Source organism: Haemaphysalis longicornis, unplaced genomic scaffold (genome assembly GCF_048455015.1).
Source record: "Haemaphysalis longicornis isolate Haplotype H1 unplaced genomic scaffold, Haemaphysalis longicornis Haplotype H1 scaffold_9, whole genome shotgun sequence".
NCBI lineage: Eukaryota > Metazoa > Arthropoda > Arachnida > Ixodida > Ixodidae > Haemaphysalis > Haemaphysalis longicornis.
Window position 1 is genome coordinate 143,843,954 of NW_027526460.1, and position 13,003 is coordinate 143,856,956.

Here is a 13,003-nt window from a genome sequence, read left to right on the forward strand (position 1 = left end):
TTGCGGAAGAAAGAACTAAGTGATGCTTGCTTGTTTCGCATTCAAGTCTGGTTCCGGAAAGGCGTTCTCAAGCTGCTCAATGTGTGGCATCAGTTGTTGGTCGCCACCGCTACATTCTACCTTGTTGCAAAGCAAGCGCAGCATGTTAGCGGTTTCTGCCATTGTAGGCTCTTGAGGCTCCTCGTCCGCATGATCAGCTGCATTGTCCACAGCTATCTCAATGATGTAGGCGGTGGACAGCATTTCCTTAACAAGTAAATCAGCCTTGTACAGTGCGTACTCCTCATAAATTTGCCACTCATGACCGCGTTCGGTGCGTATACTGGGAGCTGAGACTCTGAATGCAAACCTTATCAGCTACCTGTAACAGACTTTGCCTGTGCCCTCTCTGCAATGTACTGCGATATCAGTGGTCCCCCGAAAAGATGTTTTGTGGTAAAGGGGGGCAAATACGTAGTGCCTACAGGAGGTAAATGCATGGTGAGAAAATGTTTCAGCTTAATCGGTATTCCAAGGTATCTTAGTTTGAGTTAATGAGGGATTACTGAATGTAGGTTCTTGTGCATGTCATCTAAGAGGTTTGAACATCCGCAAAGCAACCTCAATATTTGCAAAAGGCGAGAACAGCCTTCAGGCATAAGCTTCGTCCAATGCCCACGAAAAGTGCTCACGAAACGTGCAAGTTCTGGTGCAATTTATGGCTACATCCTCTTTGAAGAACTTGATGGCTATGATATCATTCTCCCTTTTCAGGAATGAGTATGCGCACAAGTGGCATAGGTGAAATTCGCACCCGCCGCGGTGGCTCAGTGGCTAAGACTGCTTAGCATGACGTCGCAAGTTCGATTCCCGACCGCGGCGGCCGCTTTTCTTATGGAGGCAAAAAGCAAAAGCACCCGTGGGTACAAGATTTCGGTGCACGTTAATGATCCCAGGGGGTCAAAATTATTCCGGAGCCCTCCATTACGGCGCGCCTCATCGTCTGCGTTGCATCAGCACGTTAAATCCTACAACCAATCAATCAGATGAAATTCGCAAGACACCAGATGAACTTTCTAACAGTTTGCTCTGCTTTTCAGCAGCTCCACCACCGTAGAGTGTGCATTGCACGGAAGAATTTTATGACATACAGGATGCACGAACGGAGAAATGTTTTGTAGGACGTGGACGCCAAATACATTCCGTGTACTGGCTATTTGGGTGCATTGGTTGGACAGAACAGAGAAGAAACTACGTAGCTGCAATGACAGGTATGCAAGACGTGACCCACCCAGCACTCGCGTGTGTGATAAATTACTTGCCCAAGCCCTCTCCTTCTCGCCAATGCAGACATTCAGTTCAATTGCCAGGCATGAATGCTAGTACAGCAATCTTCACGGAAGAGAGTTATTTAAAATGAAGCACTCGTAATCCCCAACCAAGTTCAGAAAAGCATGAAGTCAACATTAAAACATTATTCGTTTGTCCGCAGTGTCCACAAGGTCTTCGGCACCTCACTGCACCTAGCCTTAGCTAGGACTTCGTGCTGTGGAAAAGATTGGCTCGCTTCCGCATTGTGCCTGTTCGTTTAGACAAAAATTAAAGCACGCAGTTGCAAGCAAGCATCAGCAAAGACCAGGGCCGTAGCCAGAAATTTTTTTCGGAAGGAGTTATGGGCTATCGGAAGGCAGGAGTTTTATTGCCCGGGAAATTTTCGGAGGAGGTTCGAACCCAGCCCCCCTCTGCCAACGTTCCTGGCAAAGACTGCACCCAAGGTCTGATGAATCTACCACACACGAATGCTCGAGCTCACCGCCCTGCCGCGATACTTTTTTTGTTTTGTTTTGGTGCAGTACGACATCGGCCATTCAAACTTTTTATGGGCCTTGTACTGGTACGACAGCGGAGTTATGGTGTAGTCAGTGACTGCCTAGCAGGCAACATGAGCAACATGCTTACAGCAGATACGCGACGCGTTCATCAACCAACAGCTCGACGCTTCTCTTGACAATCGTGTAAGCAACCGCCCACGACAACATATAGTGCGGGTAGCGGCTACGTTGACAAACTCGGGCATCAAACAAACGCCAAAGCGAACCCACCGCTGCAGAGGAGGAGGAAAACTTTTATTCATATAAAATAAGACCGCTGTGAGTGGAGTCCTCAGTCCAGGACCCCATAAGAGCTTGCTGCCGCCTTCGCCCTCTCGATGAGCCGAAGCTGACGATCAGGATCTGAGCTGGCAAGCTCTCGCTCCCACTGCTCTAAAGTGGGATTTTCTATTGTGTCTATATTCTTATTGTGTTGGCAAGCCCACACCATGTGATATAAGGTAGAGAGCTCTCCACAGTGAGGGCAAGTGGATGTATATATTGTAGGGAATATAGCGTGGAGCCTAGTAGGGTGCGGAAAAGTATTCGTCTGTAGCTGCCTAAGTGAGGTTTCTTGCTCTTTTGTGAGGGATTTATGGCCTGGCGGGTATATCTGTCGGGAAAGCCTATAATGTTGCGTAATATCTCTGTACGTGACTAACGGCTGGTTAACCCTCTGCTGATCTTCTTGTGGAGCCCGGCCGGCTAATTCTCGGGCACTCGTGTGAGCGACGAGGTTTCCACGAAGACTGGAGTGGGCAGGTGTCCAGACGATAGTCACATTTCTTCGAGGAGGGTTTTGCTGGAGGATTCGAAGGGCGGTTTTAGAAATTCTTCCATTTATATAATTCCTGCATGCTCCCTTTGAGTCTGAGATGACAGTCATGGCTTCAGTTTGAGTGATGGCAAGCGCAATGGCTGTTTCTTCTGCTTGCAGTGTATTGGTGCGTCTAAGTGTCAGGCTCGTGAGTGTTCGCGCCGTGTCGGTGACTACTGCCGTCATAGCATGCTCTCGGGCGTAGTCTGCCGCGTCCGTGTACACCACCCTACTTTTTTGCCCATATTTCCTCTAAGTTTTCGGCTCTGGCTGTTCTTCGGCCTTCGTGGTGCTGAGGGTGCATGTTTTGAGGTAGAGGGGAAACTTTGATGTGTTCTCTGAGTTCTTCTGGAATATCTTTCATGGCAGGCCCCGAATTCACTACTGAATATCCGAGACGGTGCAAAAGGTGACGGCCAGTTGGAATGGTGGCGAGTCGAAGCTGCTGAGCGGTCAGGTGGGCTTCTATGAGCTCGGCTATGGTGTTGTGAAGTCCAAGCCCAAGCAGTTTCTCGGTAGATGTGCTTATTGGTAGCAAGGGCGTACTTGCGCAACAGTGATTAAAAAACACCTTACTGCAGGCATAGCTTCTTACGCAATATGCAGTGCCTACGTGATAAAAGTAAAAAACAACTAAAAATACCCACGGCCCAGGAAGTGACGAAAATGGCTTTATCACGTGACTTTTGGCTGTGACGTCATGACCTTGATTTGTTGATGGTCGGACAGAGCGTCCCGGCCAAGTTCGGTCTCGGAAACTTGCGTCTCAATAGCTGCTGTAAAGGCCCGTTCACACTTGCAACGAAGCGTCGCGACGAAGCGACAGCGATTGCCACCCTTGCTGTTCACACTAGCACGCGACATCGAGCGACGGCGACGACGATTTTTTGCTTTTTTTCCTCCATGCTTTTCTTGTTATTGTCTCGCGCTCGGAGTGAGACTTCACGGGAGTTTCGCCGCTTGTGGAGACTCAGCATCCGGGTGCTTTGGCAGGATATGACGTCAGGAAGTCTCGCCTCCTGCTTCCGCTTCAAAAGCGATGGCGCGAGACCGGTCGCTTTCGTCGCGCGACGAAAGCGATGCGAAGCGACGGAAGCGACAGAAATTTCCGTCGCTTTCGTCGTTTATAAGTGTGGTGGATCTTTACATGTGCCTTCCTATGTGTGTAGGGCATTGCAAGTGCCACTTGCATGCCTGTCAGCGCAAAACGGTCCGACGGAGCCGTGGATTCGTCCGTTGATTGCCGACAGTGTCGGCAACAGACAACGCGGTGTAGCTTTTATCAGAGGATGGGGAATAGACGCGGTCTCTCGAACTGGCCACAGCAGAGGACGTGAGCTGACGGAAACAAGATAAGCAGAGGATTGCGCGGAACTGCGGTACGTCAACCGGGAAGTCGAGAGTTTTTTTTTTTCTCCCGCTCGTTCGCCTTGCGAAACCTGAGCCCCGAGCTGTTTTACTTCCCGCGGTAAGAGCTGCGCGCGCTCTGTTTTTCCTCGCGCGCGTTCTGTTCCCACTTGGTTTTCAGGCTTCGACTGCAACCTTGCTTTAAACACAAATCGCGTGTTGTTAGTGAGCGGACTGTTTGATGTGTAGGATCCCTACGCAAGTCCAGTGTCGTCGATAAGAGTACGATTGCGCATACAGTACAGCGCAACAATGTGAGTGCCTTTTCTCTCTCAAAATTGTCCGTGACATTTTACGCTAAGTGGTGCTCGGATTATCCGATGTGCCCAAAATGCTACCCTTATTCCGTAGTCGTTCTGTAGGTGACGGTTTTGGAGCTCGATTCTGCTAAATTCCGTCTGCAGCAGTCATAGCCGCGGAGGTATCTAGGTTCATGCTTAATTTGCATGCTGTTTGAGGAGGTATCTAGGTTCATGCTTAATTCTTTGCATGCTGTTTGAGCATACGACAGGAGTAGGGTGGGGAGAGGAAGAAATGAGCGTTGTTGTGGATATTCAAAATAGAGGGAACTCGCAACGCTTTCCTTTAAAACCTTAGCGCTGAGCCTATGTTCTGACAGACTTGTACTTCCAATGACTCCCCTCTTCCCAAAATGCTCGGCTGAATTCGGGCGAGGGGGAAACGTACTCTCGCACTCAGCGGTCGCGGCGCGCGGGCCGCCTTTCCCCCAGCCGATCACGGCGGGCCTTGCGCAGCTGCTACGCATTATTTTAATTAAATGTTACTAATAAATGAGCCAGACTAGTAGCTCGTGAGTTACTCACTTTAAAGCACACATGATTTATGGCAAGTTTGTTTTGCTGAGCTCTTTCTGTACACTTACTTTGGATTAGTGGCAGAAAATTCTATCTCCTTTCCAAACTAAAATGGGTCACTGAAACTTGCCTGTGCCGCAGATGGTATTAGTTTCATCTTCACCGTTGTTGCGGTCACATTGCGGCATACCCAGCTCCAAGTGTTACGTGGGCTGGCCTTGGCGATTTTTACAGTGACTACTACTACCTCCCTAGGTTGTCCTTTTCCCCAGCCAATCTGAGGGGGGCGGGGGGAGGCGGCTACTGAAGGGGACTTCACCTTACTTCTTCCCCCATCCCCGTCTTCGGCAAAACAAAGTTGTTCACTCACTCACTCCAGCCAAGAGTTCAGTCTATTACCCAAATGTGATGTTTATGTCGGCAACATCAAACTAAGCAACGCAAAAGCAAACGCTTGACTGGTAGCCTAACGGCGGATGCTTAATAAGTCCTTATATGACGTTCTGCAGGAGCTGTGTTGTTTATTTTTTTATGTCATACATTGCTTGCAAGGCTAAATTGTGCTGCAGAGCAGCTTGACATTTTAGAGAGGAAGTTTTGTTTATAGTTGGCAGCAGTAGTGGCTGAGGATGAGTTGTTGATATATCGCTAAGATTTAATACCAACTATGTAATATGCCAAATACTTACTAAGTTCACCCAAAACTACCGGTATTCAACCCTGCAGGGATATCAAGCCAGAAGTCTGTTACACTGACACACACTTCTGCTTGTTGACCATGGGCACCGAGTGTATCACGGTTAGACCGTTTTAACAAATATCAGTTTTTGCAGCAAAGCCAGCTATACGTGATCCTGGACACACGCAAGCAAACAAAACAAATTGTGACGAAGTATTGCAAACATATGTTGGACACGGCATCGTTTCCCCACCACGGTCCAAAAAGCCGCCAGTTTAAGCCAGAACGCGTAAACTGGTCCCTATGCAACAACTTTCCCATTTAAAGTATATTACGGAAAAGAATGTACAACGCGCTAGAATGAAAAATTCACTGAGCCACCGCTGGTGCCCATGCGCCGCGGAACAAACGCCCACGCCAGCAAATCGGCCAGCTACCAGAGGGCGCTGCGCATGCAAGATGGTGGCACCCTCGTTGGTACGGTCTGTAGGGGGAAGTGTGACAGGCGCCGTATTCGCGCCGTAGGAGAGGAGTGCGCGAACTGCCATGAAAATTTTTGCGCCACTAGGGGCGCTGCAGTGGACAGAGGTGCCGACGCTCGCCTCTCTGAACACTGCGTGCGCCATCGCAATGCGTGCTTTGGTTGCTTCGTTGTCATTTGTCAGCCACCTAGTCCGCCGAACGAGAGCGTTTATAGAGGATGTAGTCGCACAATGCCGTCGTCGAGATCAAGTACATGCTTTGTACCCGGCTGCAAAAGCAGCTGTAAGTAATGCGCAGAAAAGCTGTCTGTGTTTAGAGCTCCAAAGGACGCTTCAAGAAAGGAGCAACGGGCCCGAAATATCAAGCGGGCTGACACACAGTTAACGCGCGACTGTGTGGTTTGTGAACGTCATTTTGATGAAAGATTCATCGAGAAGACGGATTGTCACGTAATCAATGGTGAAGTCGTAGAAACAACGCGGGATCGGCCGCAGTTGAGAGAGGATCCGCAGTGACACAGCCCCAAAAGTATTGCCCAACAAGACTAGATAGCATTCCAGTATTCAGACACACAAGACGACAGTATACAACAGTCGAAACCAAGACAAGCCAGCTCAGAGGGAGGGATTGATTAATTGATTGGGGGGTTTAACGTGGCGACGCTACACAGGCGATGAGGCGCACCGGTAGTGGAGGGCTCCACTGGATTAATTTTGACCACCTGGGGATCTTTAACGTGTTCCGAAATCTCGAACACACGGGCGTTTTTGCTTTTCACCTCCATCAGAAACTCGGAGGGACCGACAGAAACATTTAAAACGGAGAAAATGCCAGTAAGTTGTCATGATTGTGAAGAAAAGTCAAAACAAATGTCCGACACTGGGTCTCATGCGTCTCAAAATGGTTGCGTGGCGTGTTTATGCCAAGGCACGCAATTGCACGTTTAGGGTTTAAGTGTGGCAAACTGCTAACGGCCAATTTTGAATTGAAAGGGCACCTGCATGCATGCACGCACAATGATACTGAAGAAAATAAACCAAACGCAAAATAGCTGGACTCCCGTAACTATTGCATTGTATCATGCATTCGCGCAAATCTCCTTAAACGAGGGAAGTGAAATGTTCGGGATTTGCTTCTCATAAAGCAGCCGCGAGGATCCCCTGAACATAAACCATCGCGCGGTTCTCATTCCTTTCTTTTTCTCTGGCTGTGACTTCCATGAGTCGTGTGTTGCAAACCAAAAAGGAAAAATTCCACACGCACATGCGTTGGCAAAATGTGCTCGGGGGAAGGGGGCAGCGCGTACATGTATACACAATGGGAAGCAATAATAACGAGGCATTAGATATCAGAGTAAAAAAAAAAACCACTCTTTTCAGACAAAGGAAGTCCCTTTTCCCCCCGGTAAACATGAAAATGAACTGACAGCTGCCCGTAGGCAGCCGGGAGTTCAGTTTAGCAAACTCGCATTTCTAAGACATCTTAGAAAGCAAGGAGCTCGCGAAACAAAGAGGGAAAGCCAACGTAGAACACTTCTCGTACATTTTGTCTACTGTCCTGTTTCATGCCTCATCGGCAACATTACTGCATGCATTGCAGTGTAATAATAGGAAAAGGGATTCATAACTGCGTGTCAGTGTATTGCGCAGGCGAGTTTAGCAGTTCAAATAATCTGCAGCTCCACAGCATGCTACTGTAATACTTGCACGGTTTGGCTTCAGTCAGCGACCAAGCGATGGCACTTCTGAGGGAGGCAGTGCCATCTGGAATGCCAGGTGTCTTTCATTGCAGTTTTGTGCGCTCCTCCACTCCTGCTCGTCGCACTTCCTCTTCTAGCCGCCGTACCTATAGTATAGTGAACTAGAATAGGGACAGTGCTCAGAGGCCCGGCCGAAGTGAAGCCGCCGCTGTCGACAAGGGCGGCCGCTTGCGGTGGCGCCGCTGTCGTAACAGCGGTAGGGGCGCCACAAACGAGCTTACGTGTACGTAGTTGCATAGGCTCGCAGGGAACCCCGCATGTATTACCGCAAACGGCTGGATCGGCTTATAATGCTGTGTGCTTTAATATCGTGCGTAAAAAGTGCGGATGTGCATTCGGTAGAAGAAGCGAATGCGGGGTAAAGAGTGCAGCGCTTGATCCGCAAGCGCAGTGCATGTCGCTCTCTTGCGTGCTTCTTGATGAATTTGTATGTAATTGCAAACCTAACCTCCACTCTTGCCGTTATAAAAAATTGATTTTAGTATGTGTTCTCGATTTCGAACAATTGCAAAATGCTTTTTATAGATGCTTACCCGCCAGAAGGGAAGATAACCACCGGCTGTTGCGCGCTGCAGAATAATTTGGTCGTAGAAAGCGTTACAAAATCTTATTTCTTGTTTACCTCATGTTCTACTAGCCTAACTAACCCAGCACGCAAAATTATTTGGCACGCGTTCCATCGTAATAGAATAAGTTTTATTTCCTTCTAGAAAAAAATTTTCTTCCTTCGTTCGTTGTTTTTGCGAGCGGCCAGGTGTTGCGGATAACTTGTAAGAGCACATACCCGTTAAGCATATGTGCGCTATCTTCTCGTACCGAAGAAAAATTCAGCAGATTACAAAAGCTCAAGCCCTTTCTGCCCAATGGAGCAGAGGCAAACATTTATTTTGTGGAAGCCAGGCTGAGCATAAATGCAAAGCAACCGCCTTATTTGCTCAGTTAGAGCTCATCTTAAGGTGCTTGGCTCGTTCCCGTCGGCCAGACTTGTCCATGTTAACTCCTTTAACAACGACGTGAAGCCGTACGGCGATAAAAACTTCACAATCTTAATTGCATAAGAGTCACAATCAACTTCCTTGGACGGCCTGATGCGAATGAACATCACTACCTTCTCGTATACTTGTTCCATGTTAGAGTTCCACCCAGATGTTAAAACGTTGTGTCGTTTTCTTCGTCCAGAACACAAAAAAATCATTTGGCTTAAGGGATTCTGTTGTAGAAGACTGGGCCTCGGGTCACGCAGCGCAGCAAGTGAAAGTATCCGACTCTTGGAAAGGCTCACTTAGCGCAATCTCGTTTTCACTGCTACCACCTTCGGTACTTTCGAAACGCCCTTTACGCCTTGCAAGGGGGGACGCTCTCGCTTCTTCCCCCGCTGATCGTTTCCTTTCTCAACGGCCTCTCCCGCGGTACTTTTTAGGTAAAATGGTCGGCACAGCATCTGGTGCTAAGCGTGGTGTTCCGTGAGGAATACAGGCTTCTTGTGCCTGCACGACATGGACGTAATCGCGGATGATGAAGCGCCGCTCGAAGTGTAAGCCCTCATTCACATAGCCGTCACCTTCTCCGTCACGGCACCATCACGTCAAAAAATCGTGATTGAGACGTGTCGGAGTAGCGTTCGTACTGGAGCTCTCCGTCAGAGTACAAGGTCGGCTGCCTGATGATCAGTTTTGCCTAGAATTGAGCGTGCTTAATCTGAACAGTAAAGAAAATGGCTTAGATTTTTACGTGTGCTCACTTTTTGCTAAATTTAGCCGTAGAAATGTATTTTCTGATTGGCTGGTTTACCACTGGGTGTGGTCTTGTTGCGTTGATGGAATGGAAACATAGAGCTCGGTTTCCCGTCACCGTCACACCATTTTCGGCGAGAAATCGCCCGAGAAACTGTCGTCCATGACGGAAGACGGTGACGTGACGGGGTAAAAAACGGCTGTGTGAATGATGGCTTACGCGCACACAGTGCAGTTGTTGGCTAGCAGTTTATTTGCGCGATGGAGGTTCCTGTCCCACTGTTCTCTTCGAGAAGCCTCTTTTGGCACACTGCAAAGGGCCACCTTAGGGCCACATTTCTTGTTAATGTGGCCGGTATTGCAGCCCGGCGTGCAGCAGTGGTTCTGCCTACTACCGGGCTTATTTGTTCCCTTTGTGAAGGAGACTCACAGTTTAATAATACGCGCCGCACCCTACATTGGTGATTTTCCAGTTCAATGAACACAAAAAAACTAAACGCGCACCAGCAACGGATTCATAAGAGCAGACTGAACTCGCCACGACCACCAAACCCCCACGAAACTATCAAAAGTCGACGCCGCCGGCCTCAGCGCGCCTCTTTCGGGCGCTCCGCAGTGAGCACGCTACCCCTATTCTAGTTCACTGTACTTATAGGAACCGTTGATGATGATGATGTTGATCGCTATTGGTACCCCTTTGTAACGGGGTAATGACATGTCATTTTACAAAAAAAAAAAAAAAAAACTAATGTATCCAAGTTTTATACTCTTCGTTTAATATTAGCGCTGTTCTTAGGGCAGGCACAAAATACTTTTTTTTCTGTTACAGGTAGTAGCTGACCTAGGCAATATTCCCCTGCCTGCTTTTCGTCCACCAGCATTCTAATCTTCTTTCCGTCGCCTCGACAGCCTTAAAGTTAACTCTCTCTGCGTTACCCTTAAATCCTGGGGCTTCTTCTGGAAGCCGAATATTTCCCTATGTGGACTTGGATCGATACACTTGCATTCCAACACTATGTGCTGCATAGTTTCTGTTTCTTTACCGCAGACCACACATACCCCATCATTTTATGTATACTTCCCCAGAAAGCTCTTAGTTCGCAAGCAACCTGCTCAAGCCTCAAAAAGCAAAGCGCTGCGCTTGAAATTATCGTAGAAATTTTTGTTTGTGATGTCCAATTTCTCTGCCCTGTACATCTCTAACGACGTTTAGCTTCCAGTTTTTCTCTCCATTCATTCGTTTCTATCTGCCTTGCTCCTTTTTTGGTTGCCTTGGCTGTCTTTGAATCTCCACTGTTCTTTCCGTATTTCATCATTAGCCTTCTAGTCTTCCTTAGCCACTGCGTGTGCATGCTTTTCATGTATAGGTACCGAAAAACTGTAGCTGTCCACCTATGTTGATCATTGGTCTCAGCCTGCTCTCAAAACGTATTTTACTCCGAGCTTCTCGAACTTCAAACGACGCCCAGCCCATATCTCCCTGCACTGCTTGTTAGTTGTTTTACCATGCGCTCGTAAGGCCAAACGGCCTACCATTCTCTAGTTCACTTCAAGGAATGCTAGAGCGTCTGATTTTTTAAGCAGAGTGCGGCATCCGCAAAGGTGAGGCCCAGAACCGTAACTCCTTTCCAATGTCGAGCAGAGAATGCTGCAGCAGTTTACCCAAAGACAGATTGATTGTGGGGCATGGGCGGAAAGTTTTTATTTCCCTGGTGGAGTGCTAAAGAAAATTAGATATAGAGACAATGATGCAGGGGCGAGACAGCTGCGCATATTGTGCAGTTTTGATACAAATTTGTTTTCCTGCGCCAGGCTGCTCCAAAAGCTTGAAAATTGAAAAAATTGCGCCAAACTGCTCCAGAACAGTCTTGAGAGCCCAGGATTTTAACGCTCCCGTCAGTTTCAGTGGGGAAAAATGCTTACTGACGGCATAATCTTCCAGCACCCCCAAGCTGATGCTGTTTGTGAAAGTTTAAGTGATTGATCATTTAATAAAAAAAAACGCATAAAATTGTCCCCAAAATAGTTTTCTCGAAAGTCACAATGTAGGGTCGCACATGCTATATCCTGTGAGTTTTTAAAGTTTTCCCATCGACAAACATTGCAAAGTCCCGTAGAAAAAATGCTTATGTGTTGTGCTGAGGCCCTGAGGCGACGAACTATCTCCGGAACGACATTACATGGCGCCGCCGGGCGAAGCAGTTGCTCGTGGTTCATCAGGCAGAGCGCTCTTTGCCTATTTCTACCATGGTTCTGGCTATTGGGGGTGGCTGGGTTTACATTCAGTCGTTTGATCTGTTTCGGGAAGTTGCGCGACTCGAAAGACGGGAGTTCATCAAAAACAACGCGGTGCTCGCGAATTCGCCGTGTTTCGGCCTTGAGTGTGAGGCGCGGTGCGTGCTTGAAGTGAAATTTCGGAACCATTGCGGTGTTATAAAACGCGGAGTTATTGCTGCCTTTGACAGCGAGCTTGCGAGCGGCGGGAATGGGACGATCGACACTGCAGAAGTGGCGTTGCAGGCTACATCGCCGCAAAATGTTGGAGCAGTGTCCGCGGGAAAGCTATTATTGCACGCTAGTGATAATTGTTCATCTATCTGAAGTGAAATTTAATGTCAAGAGGGAGGTGGCTAAACATACCAACGTTGCTCAAATTCGATTGTGCACCTTGGGAATTGAAATGGGAGGGCTGGTGGGTTGTGTCGACTGTCACCTCGCTTCGCGCAACTTTTGTCATGGTTGTGTGTAAAGCCAAGTCTGGGATTACAAAAATGATAATTTCAGCATTAAATGCCTTACCATTGCTTAGGTTTTCTATTCGATATTTTCAGCGGCTTTATGCGCTATTTATGCATAGAGCCTGAGAATTTAAAAATAATTTCTAAAAAGGTAGTGCAGTTCATACCTTGGGATAGTCTGGTTGAAAAAAAACTTTATTGAAAGGCTGCTTCAATGTTATGTACGTTCAAAACCGGTTAAAAATTGCACTTTCCCCCCCGAGTTGCCAAAAATGCGAGTCTATAGGCTCCTAAGTTGACATAATAAATGTCGTTCTGCTCCGAATCAAGGTTCTTCTGCTCCAAAATCGAGATTTCGCTGCTCCAGAAACTGCTCCCAAATATGATTCAGCTGTCTCACCCCTGATGATGCTAGCATCTAGAATACCGCACTGGTGAGGGGTGATATGTAGTTTAAAAATATGTGGTCAGTTAAAATGCCTGCATGGCCAGCAACTAATCTGGAGGGGAGAGTGATTAACGATTTGTAGCTATATCCAAGAAAGCAGTTACTGTGGACAATGCATGTGTGATTGTTGGCATCTAAGATGACACATGACAAGCAACAACATCAGTTATTTGAGATGAAACGGTGCTGGGGAGTGCGAGGCCGTGTCTTTTAACCCTTTCAGCCCTGGATTTTTTATTTCAAGCGCAAATTGTTTTTATGAATTTTTTCGTAC

At 47.8% G+C, this 13,003-nt stretch overlaps 1 protein-coding gene across 5 annotated transcripts in view; it reads left to right on the plus strand.

Moving 5' to 3' along the window:
• The first annotated feature begins 3,709 nt into the window (after positions 1 to 3,709).
• Positions 3,710 to 13,003, plus strand: part of LOC144153581 (uncharacterized) — a 68,385-nt gene continuing 59,091 nt past the window's right edge. For 2 of the 5 annotated variants that reach the window (XM_077685218.1, XM_077685217.1), the window contains exon 1: positions 3,710 to 4,046. The gene's annotated coding sequence lies outside the window, so the exon portion shown is untranslated. Of the gene's footprint in view, positions 4,047 to 4,094; positions 4,329 to 13,003 lie in introns of those variants that run through there. The other 3 variants (XM_077685219.1, XM_077685216.1, XM_077685220.1) reach the window with 3 other exon arrangements.